The following is a 10,292-nucleotide window of genomic DNA, read 5'->3' on the forward strand; positions in this document are numbered from 1 at the left end:
TACATTCTACAGAGGCGTGGTTGAGAGTGTGCTGACCTTTAGCATCACAGCCTGGTACTCCAGCTGCAGTGCTGCCGACAAAAAAGCCTTGCAGGGGGTGGTTAGGGGAGCAGAGAAGGTTATTGGGGTCTCCCCACCTTCTTCCAAGACCTCTTTCAGAGTCGATGCCTCCAGAAGACACAGGACATCATTAAAAAACCCTCACACCCTCTCCATGAACTGTTTGTTCTTCAGCCATCAGGTAAACGTTACAGGAGCATCAAAACTAAAACCACAAGGCTACTAAACAGCTTCCTCCCACAGGCAGTCAGACTGCTAAATAGCTGCTCTATCTGACTCTGCTTTGGACACTTTTAACTTGCACCGGACACTTATAACTTGATTTAAAGCGATATGTGGCTGTTGTGTTTTATTATTTATTGTTGTGTTTATTATTTAGTGTTGTGTTTGTTATGTTATGATTGCACTGCTCCTGGGAACCGCTGTCTCATTCTACCCTGCAGAGCTCATGTACGATTGGAACGACAATAAAGTTTTTGAATCTTGAATATCCTATTGCATTCCTGACTGCACCTCCCGTTACAACAACATTTCACTATATTTAAAGCATTGTTTGACTCATTAACAGACGATGTTAATGTTGATCTGGTGTGGAACTATGGAGAGCAGGACACTGTGCAAGGCTGCACACTGGGGGTCACAGGTGTCCACTGCTCTTGCATCAAAACAGGAGCAGAATACGCGGGAAGTACTCAAGTCGGACAGCGTCTGGGGGAGAATCACAGTGAAGTTGTGGATCGATAACCCATCGGAATGACAGGAATGAAAATGGGTAGTTTTCAATCGCAGTGATGGAGGATTGGTGGAAAGATGGAATCTGTGTTAATGGAAGAAGCCACAAGGGTCTGTCTCAGTGATGTACGTCGTGTCTGTGGGAAAGGGTGGTGAAGTCTTGGCAACTGCTACTCATCAGTCTTGCTGTGGGGGTGTGGGGCTCTGTCTAATGAGGCCTCCATCTGTCAGAGTTGACCATGGATGTCCTGCCCCTGCAAGCCGGGACACTCCGATATGGAGAGGAAGCTTCTGCCGAAGTAGCAAGCTCCCTCTCTCCATGCATCTGATGTGCACAAAGGAACGACATAGACTGACACAGCTTGGCACCAGAGGTGTCGCAGGAGATGCCAGTCTGCGTTGAACACCATTTAACACTGACTCAGGGACTACAGCTCCAGGCTTTTCCCACTGGGTTTACTCCCAAATTCTTCCCCATGAGGGGTTACAGTTACAAGGCAGTGGAGTTTTGAGATCAGAGTTTTCTTGTTCCTGGGTGAGCTGCCAATCACAGCCGCCAAGCCCCATCTGCCCAAAGCGACTGGTTGTAAGGCACCAGTAACCCACCTCTGCCCCTTCTCCTGTCAGAAGAAACGCTTCCACCGGGATTAGTGGCTAAACCGCACGTGAAGGCCAAGAGCTGGACAGAGGCTACTCGCCACTGGGAGCATTTAATAGGTCGTGGCAGCTCATCCGCACTGTCACCCCCCCCCTCCCCCCCGGTTATAACAATCTTAAGCAACCGAGGGGCGATGTATTATTGACAATGAATCGGTAAATTGGTTTATTATTGTGACATGCACCACTGTAAACTGGAAAACTTTTCTGCATGCGATCCAAATAGATCATTGCAGAGCATTGTAATTGGCTGCATCACCGTCTGGTTCATGAGGAACGGAGTAAGGCGCAAACTCAACGATTCAGGAGCAACTTCTCCTCTACCATGCAGCTTCCGAATGGACATTGAACTCATTGATACTGCCTCACTAATCTCTTTTTAAATTTCTATTTCTGCACTACTTATTTAGTTGAATATTTCATATAATCACACAGACATGCACAGCTATATATGTTCAACTTCCAGGTCCTAAAGCCACTTCGCTGCTCAGCCAGATCCACCGTCTGACAGGCCACAAGTCTCGCATGGACAACTCCAGGTTACCGAAAGCAGTACACTACGGAGAACTCTCTCAGGGCAAGAGAGATCGTGGTGCCCCGCGCAGGAGGTACAAGGGCCAAATTAAGCAGAGGCTCTCTCAGGCAAATATGGAGGTCAACGAGTGGCAGCCGCTGATCCACGGAAAAGCCAAGAATTTTGAGGAACCCAGAAGAGCTACTGCTGAAAAGAAGAGGGGATGCAAGAAGATTCCAACTACCCAAGCGCGTACATCCCAGCTGTCCCTCTGTCCCAACTGCTCCCGAGTCCACAGATTCGGAATTGGCCCCTACCGTCACCAACAATCGTGTCGTCATCCAGTACCACCCCCCGCCCCCTCACACACACACACACACACACTCACACACACACACACACACACACACACACACACACACACACACACACACACACACACACACACACACACCCTATTTGGGAAGAGAACAGGATTTAAGGTATGTTTCATGATCATTAATGCTTGGTGGAACCCCGGAATGTCCATGCCCTCAAACCCTTTTGTTCCCCGGATCTGGAGTACCTGGTGCTGCTGTGTAAACCTTTCCGGCTGCCAAGGGAGTTCCCGGCTGTTATTATCACAGCTGTGTAATAACAACATCCCCCGGTTGTGTGTTATTGTCACAGAGGGGAGATGATTTCCTTCAGAAATCGGTCAGGACTTCCCAAACCACAAAATTTGTATCAACAGTTCCGTGTGAACAGCACTTGCCGTGTGACCGACTGCTTACATTACCAATGAGCCTGCGGGTACTCAGGATGCGCGCGGCACAACTGGCAGGTGTATTTACGGATATTTTTAATCTCACCCTCTCCTAGTGTAGAGTTCCCTCCTGCTTCAAATCATCCACCATTGTTCCTGTACCTAAAACGACTAAGGCAACATATCTGAACGTCTGGCGTCCTGTCGCACTCACCTCAATAATAAGCAAATGCTTTGAGAGACTGGTCATGGACTACATCTGCAGCTTGTTACCACCCACACTGGACCTCCTACAATTCACCTACCGACACAACCGATCAACAGATGACACAACAGCCACTGCTCTGCACACCTCCTTAAACTTCTGGAGAAGAGGGATGCTTGTGTGAGAATGATGTTATTAGACTACAGTTCAGCATTCAATACCATCATTCCCTCCAGGCTTGACAAGAAGCTCAGAGACCTCGGCCTTCACCCTGCCTTGTGCAGCTGGGTCCTGGACTTCCTGTCAGATCACCGGCAAGTGGTAAGAGTGGGCTCCCTCACCTCTGCCCCTCTGACCCTCAACACAGGAGCCCCTCAGGGCTGTGTCCTAAGCTCCCTCCTTTACTCTCTGTATGCGCATGACTGTGTCGCTACCCACAGCTCCAATCTGCTAATTAAATTTGCTGAGGATACTATATTTATTGGCCAAATCTCAAATAATAACGAGGCAGCCTAGACAGAAGAAGTCATCACCCCGACACAGTGTTGACAAGAAAACAACTTCTCCCTCAATGTCGCAAAAACAAAGGAGCTGGATGCAATGTTTCAAAGACAAGAGGAATGGAGACGGGCCAACCCCTATTGACATCAATGGATCTGGGTTTGAGAGAGTGAACAGCTTCAAGTTCCTCGGCATTCACATCACTGAGGACCTCACGTGGTCTGTACACATCAATTGTGTGGTGAAAAAGGGCACAACAGCACCTCTTTCACCTCAGATAGAACCATAGAACATTACAGCACAGAAACAGGCATTTTGGTCCTTCTTGGCTGTGCCGAACCATTTTTCTGCCTAGTCCCACTGACCTGCACCTGGACGATATCTCTCCAGACCCCTCTCATCCATATACCTGTCCAGGTTTTCCTTAAATGTCAAAGTGATCCCGTATTCACCACTCCATCTGACAGCTCATTCCACACTCCCACCACTCTCTGTGTGAAGCAGCTCCCCCCTTAATGTTCCCTTTAAATGTTTCCCCTTTCACCCTTAACCCATGACCTCTGATTTCTTTTCTCCCCTAGCCTCAGTGGAAAAAGTCAGCTTGTATTCTCTCTATCTGTACCCATCATAATTTTATACACCTCTATCAAATCACCTCCCATTCTCCTACATGCCAGGGAATAAAGTCCTAACCTATTCAAACTTTCCCTGTAACTCTGTTTCTCAAGTCCCGGCAACATCTTTGTAAACCTTCTCCGCACTCTTTCAACATTATTAATATCTTTCCTGTAATTAGGTGACCAAAACTGCATACATTACTCCACATTCGGTCTCACCAATGTCTTATACAACCTCACCATTACATTCCAACTCTTATACTCAGTACTTTGATTTATGTTTTATGATTTATAAAGCTCTCTTTATGACCCTATCTACTTGTGACGCCACTTTTAGGGAATTATGTATCTATACTCCCAGATCCCTCTGTTCTACTGCCCTCCTCAGTGTCCTACCATTTACCTTGTATGTTCTAACTTGGTTTGAGCTTCCGAAGTGCAATACCTCACACTTGTCCGCATTAAACTCCATCTGCGGTTTTCCCGTCAATTCCTCCAACTGGTCCAAATCCCTCTGCAAGCTTTGAAAACCTTCCTCATCGTCCACTACACCTCCAATCTTTGTATCATCAGCAAATTTGCTGATCCAATTTGCCACATTCTCATCCAGATCATTGAGATAGATGACAAATAACTGGACCAAGCACTGATCCCCATGGCACATCACTAGTCTCAGGCCTCCACTCAGAGTAGCAATCCACCACTACCACTCTCTGGCTTCTTCCATTGAGCCAATGTTTAATCCAATTTACTACCTCTCCATGTATATCTAGCGACTGAATCTTCCTAACTAACCTCCCATGCGGGACCTTATCAAAGGCTTTACTGAAGTCCATGTATACAACATCCACTGCCTTCCCTTCATCCACTTTCCTGGTAACTTCCTCGAAAAACTCTAATAGATTGGTTAACCATGATCTACCACGCACAAGGCCATACTGACTTTTTCTAATAAGTCCCTGTCTATCCAAATACCTGGAGACCCTATCTCTTAGTATTCCTTCCATTAATTTACCTACTACCGATGTCAAACTTAGCAGCCTATAATTTCACGGCTTACTTTTTGAGCCTTTTTTAAACAACGGAACTACATGAGCTATCCTCCAATCCTCTGGCACTCGATCCGTGGATATCGACATCAGGTCATGCGGATTTATCTACTCTGATTTGCCGCAAGCACCTCCTCTTATTTAATCTGTATAAGTTCCATAACCTCCCTACTTGTTTGCCTTGTTTCCATAGACTCCATTCCATTTTCCTTAGTAAATACAGATGCAAAAAACCCATTTAACATCTCTCCCATTTCTTTTGGTTCCATACATAGCCGACCACTCTGATCTTCAAGAGGATCAATTTTATGTCTTATTATCCTTTTGCTCTTAACATACCTGTAGTTCTTAAAATTATCGTTCACCCTGACTGCCAAAGAAACCTCATGTCCTCTTTTAGCCCTCCTGATTTCTTTTTTAAGTATTTTCTTACTCTTTTTATACTCCTCAAGCATCTTATTTCCTCCCTGTTGCCTATACATGTTATACATCTCTCTTCTTCTTTATCAGAGTTCCAATATCCCTCGATAGCCAAGGCTCCTTATTCTTATTCATTTTGTCTTCAACCCTGACAGGAACATACAAACTCTGCACTCTCAAAATTTCTCCTTTGAAGGTCTCCCACTTACCAATCACAATCACAACCTGTCCCAATCTACGATTTTTAGATCCCTTCTCATTTCTTCAAATTTGGCCCTTTTCAGGTTTAGAACGTCAAGCCGAGGACCAGATCTATCTTTATCCATGATCAAGTTGAAACTAATGACGTTATGATCACTGGAACGAATGTGCTCCCCTACGCACACTTCCGTCACCTGCCCTAACCCATTTCCTAATAGGAGATCTAATATTGCATCTTCCCTCGTTGGTACATCTATATATTGTTTTAGAAAACGTTCCTGAACACATTTTACAAACTCTAACCCATCTAGACGTTTAACAGTATGGGAGTCCCAATACTTGTGTGGAAAATTAAAATTTCTGTCTCCTGCAGTTGTCTGTTATCTCTCTGCAGATTTGCTCCTCCAATTCTCTCTGACTATTGGGTAGCCCATAATACAACCCTATTAATGTGGTCATACCTTCCTGTTTCTCAACTCCACCCATATGGCCTCAGTAGACAAGCCATCTAATCTGTCCTGCTGAATCACTGCTGTAATATTTTCCCACCACCCACCCTTCATCCCTCTGTCTCTATCACGTCTGAAACATCGGAACCCTGGAACATTGAGCTGCCAGTCCTGCCCCTCCTGTAGCCAAGTTTCAGTAATGGCTATGATGTCATAATTCCATGTGTCAATCCAGGCCCTCAGCTCGTCTGCTTTCCCACAATACTCCACGCTTTGAAATAGACACACCTCAGAAGATTATTACCAACACACACAACCTTGCTATTTGTGACTTTGCATGAACTACCAACATCATTTATTTTTACCCCCGTTCCACTATCGACTCTGGCACTCTAGTTCCCATCTAGTTTAAACCCTCCCCAATAAAACTAGCAAACCTCCCTGCAAGTATATTGGTGTCCTTGTAGTTCATGTGTAACCCGTCTCTCTTGTACAGGTCCCACCTGCCCCTGAAGAGGTCCCGATGATCTAGAAATCTGAAACCCTGCCCCCTACACCAGTTTCTCAGCCACGTGTTCATCTGCCAGAGCATCGCACTCTTACCCTCACTGGCACGTGATCCAGGCAGCAATCCGAAGATTACTACCCTCTATCTCCTGTTTTTCAATTTCCTACCAAGCTCTCTGTCCTCACTCTTCAGGACATCCTGACTCTTTCTACCTATGTCATTGGTACCAATGTGTACCACGACATCTGGCTGATCACCCTCCCACCTCAGAATGCTATGCACGCGATCAGAGATATCCCTGACCATGGCACCCTGGAGGCAACAAACCATCCGGGAGTCTCTGTCACAACCGCAGTATCTCCTGTCTGTACCCCTGACTCTGGAATCCCCTATCACTACCGCTCTCCTCTTCCTCCTCCCTCCGTTCTGCACTGCAGAACCAGACTCAGTGCCAGAGATCCGGCTGCCGCAGCTTGTCCCAGGTAAGCCATCCTCCCCACGCCCCCCAACGGTATCCAAATTGGTATACCTATTTTGGAGTGGAATGGCCACAAAAGAACCCTGCATTAACTGCCCTTCCCCCTTCACTCAACTGACGGTAATCCAATTACCTGTGCCCTGTTCCTTAGGTGTAACTACCTCCTGGAAGCTACTATCTATAACCTGCTCAGTCTCCCGAATGATCCGGAGGTCATCCAGCTCCTGCTCCAGTTCCCTAAAGCGCTATGTTAGGAGCTGCAGCTGGATGCACTTCTTGCAGGGATCATTGTCAGGAACACTGGAGGTCTCCCTGACTTCCCACATCCTGCAAGAGGAGCATTCCGACATCCTGCCTGGCATATTCTTTCGTATGAACAAAAAAAAAACAGAAAAACAGTTCGGTGAGATGGTTGAGGACGTTGGGATGGGCCCCTAAATGCAAACGATTTTCTATAGGGGCACCATTTTGTGTATCCTGACTGGCTGCATCACTGCCTGATATGGGAACTGTACTTCTCTCAATTGCAGTACTCTGCAGAGAGTGGTGCGGACAGCCCAGTGCATCTGTAGATGTGAACCTCCTACTACTAAGGTCATTTCGGACGGGGTAAAAAGGGCCCGAAGGATCATTCTGGACCCAAGTCTCACCAGGCACAAACTGTTCCAGCTGCTACCATTCGGGAAATGGTACCACAGCTTAATAGCCAGGACCAACAGGCTCCGGGACAGCTTCTTCCACCAGGCCATCAGACTGATTAATTCACGCTGATACAATTCTATTTCCACAATTGTGTACATAAATATAGACTCACTGCACACACTTTACTGTAATCGTGCTGATGGCGCAGAAAAACAACTTTCACGACATGTGTCCATGATATTAACCCTGATCCTGAAAATTTTTATCTGGCTGGTTGTCTCATTTTTTTAGATCTGTTATTCATCATCCTCATACTGTCCTCCTTCATATCAATCTGAGTGCGCTCCAGTGCACATGGTGTTTTCCAGAAATTGCTACTTAAGTTCTTATTTTTTTGTATATTTTCCAGATCGGTTTCAGACCAGGATAATTTACCAAAATTACACATCAAAATGGGCACAGTGAGTGTTTACTACCTTCGTTATATTTTTACTGTTCAGCTCTGTTTGGCAGATTTTCTTGATCCTTGATGTAAATTCAAAGTTTGTTCAGCCTTGCAGTAAATGCAGATTTTCTTCAGCCTTGAAGTAAATTTTGTTGGAAGGTTTTCCTTTATCACACGATGATCTATTTTCTTTGCTTATTGATATCCTAAATATCCGTTTCATATTCTGTTGCATTGCATCCCGGTGCTCTGTTTGATATTCTACCGGTTCTATTGCACCTTTCTTTATGTTTAATCATGTTCTGTACTTTCCTAGTCTGAAGTTCATGCTTGTATATATGGAAATTAGTTCCATTATTTGAATTGTTTATTTCAGCTTTACTGATGCGAGCAAATAATTTCAAATCATCAATGTATAGCTGTGTCAAGGTATAATTCGTATTTTTTTCTGATTAGATACCTGATTTTTATCTGTTTCAGTAAGTTATGAGTGGGCTTAAAGCGAGACAAAACCATAGTGGGCTTAGTGAGTCGTTCTGGAAAATCCCTCCATTTATTTTGATAGTGGTCGTTGTTCCTCTCTGGTTGTTACTAGGACGATTATTTTACGCGAATGCTTCATCATTTCTAGAAATTTCACAAGCATTGTATGAATGTATATATATTTGGAACTTCTCTTAAACACACGAGGAACAGAATCAGATGTGATTTTTTTTCTGATTGACAATGTAGCACTGAAAGTTTTCTGCTTTCCACAGGGTTTGAAATAGAATTAGATAATCTGTTTAGAATTGCTGTATTCTGTCTGCTCTCCTGTGAGTATATTGTGGTTATCTAAGTTGTTATCTGAGTTGTTATTAGTTACAAGACGTAAGATGCTATAATTTTAGATATAAAATTGTCTTATTATTATTAAGAGCCAATAATATTATAGTAGGTGACCATTTAGTAGTCTTATAAATGCAGAATAAAGCTGTCGTTGAGGCTGGTGGTACATACCTTCAGCCTTTTATATGTTCTCCCCCATGGGAGTATGACAGAGAGGATGTATGAGGTGGTTTGGGGTTCAGCAGCAAGGCTTTGGTTCGGGTTTGTGTCTTGCCAGCTTGATTGAGTTCCTCCAGGCAGTGACAAAGGTGATGGATGCAGTTACACATGGATATTGTCTACTTGTATATTGTGAGAGTGTTTGACAAAGTCCCACAAGGGAGGCTCATACAGAATATTAACATGCTTGAGAACTGTGGAGAATTGTCCTGGCTGCCGGGGACAAACTGGGAGAAATGTCTTGGCTGGCGGGTGGTGAATCTCTGAAATTATTGTCATAGACGGCTGAGGAAGACACTTCATTGGATATATTTAAAATGCAGGTTGATATGTTCCTGATTAGGAAGAGCGTCAACGTTTACTGGGATAATGGGGTAGAGAGGAATTGAAGAGCAAATTCACTGAGCCGAATGGCTTAATTCTGCTACTAGGTCTTATGGTTTTAGGGAGCATCTGGAGTATTGTGTTCACTTCTGATTGTTCAGCTCTTGGAAGGATTGCAGAGGGTGCAGAACAGGTTCACCAGGATGTTGCCTGGATTCGGTGACATGTGCTACAAGTAGAGGTTTGATAAACCTGGTTTGTTTATTCTGGAGTTACAATAGAGATCTGACTGAGGTGTACAAGTTTGAGAGATAAGGGTTTGGGTCGACAGCCTGTATTTTGTTCATTTTTGTACATATGACTGGTGTCTAATACCAGAGGGCATTTGGTTAAGGTGAGGTGGTGTAAATTTACAGCAATTGTGGGGAGTTTTTTAACAGAGTTCTGGGTGCCTGGAATTTACTGTCCAGGTCAACATGGCTTTGTGAAGGGAAGGTCGTGCCTCACGAGGCTAATTGAGTTTTTTGAAGAGGTAACAAAAAGCAATTGATGAAGGTACGGTAGTAGATGTGTTCTCCATGGATTTTAGCAAGGCATTTGACAAGGTCCCTCACGAGAGACTCATCCAGAAAATCATGAGGCACGGGATAAGTGGAACCTTGGCTGTTTGGATAAATAATTGGCTTACAGGAAGAAAG

The sequence above is a fragment of the Hypanus sabinus genome, unplaced genomic scaffold (assembly GCF_030144855.1).
Source record: "Hypanus sabinus isolate sHypSab1 unplaced genomic scaffold, sHypSab1.hap1 scaffold_418, whole genome shotgun sequence".
NCBI lineage: Eukaryota > Metazoa > Chordata > Chondrichthyes > Myliobatiformes > Dasyatidae > Hypanus > Hypanus sabinus.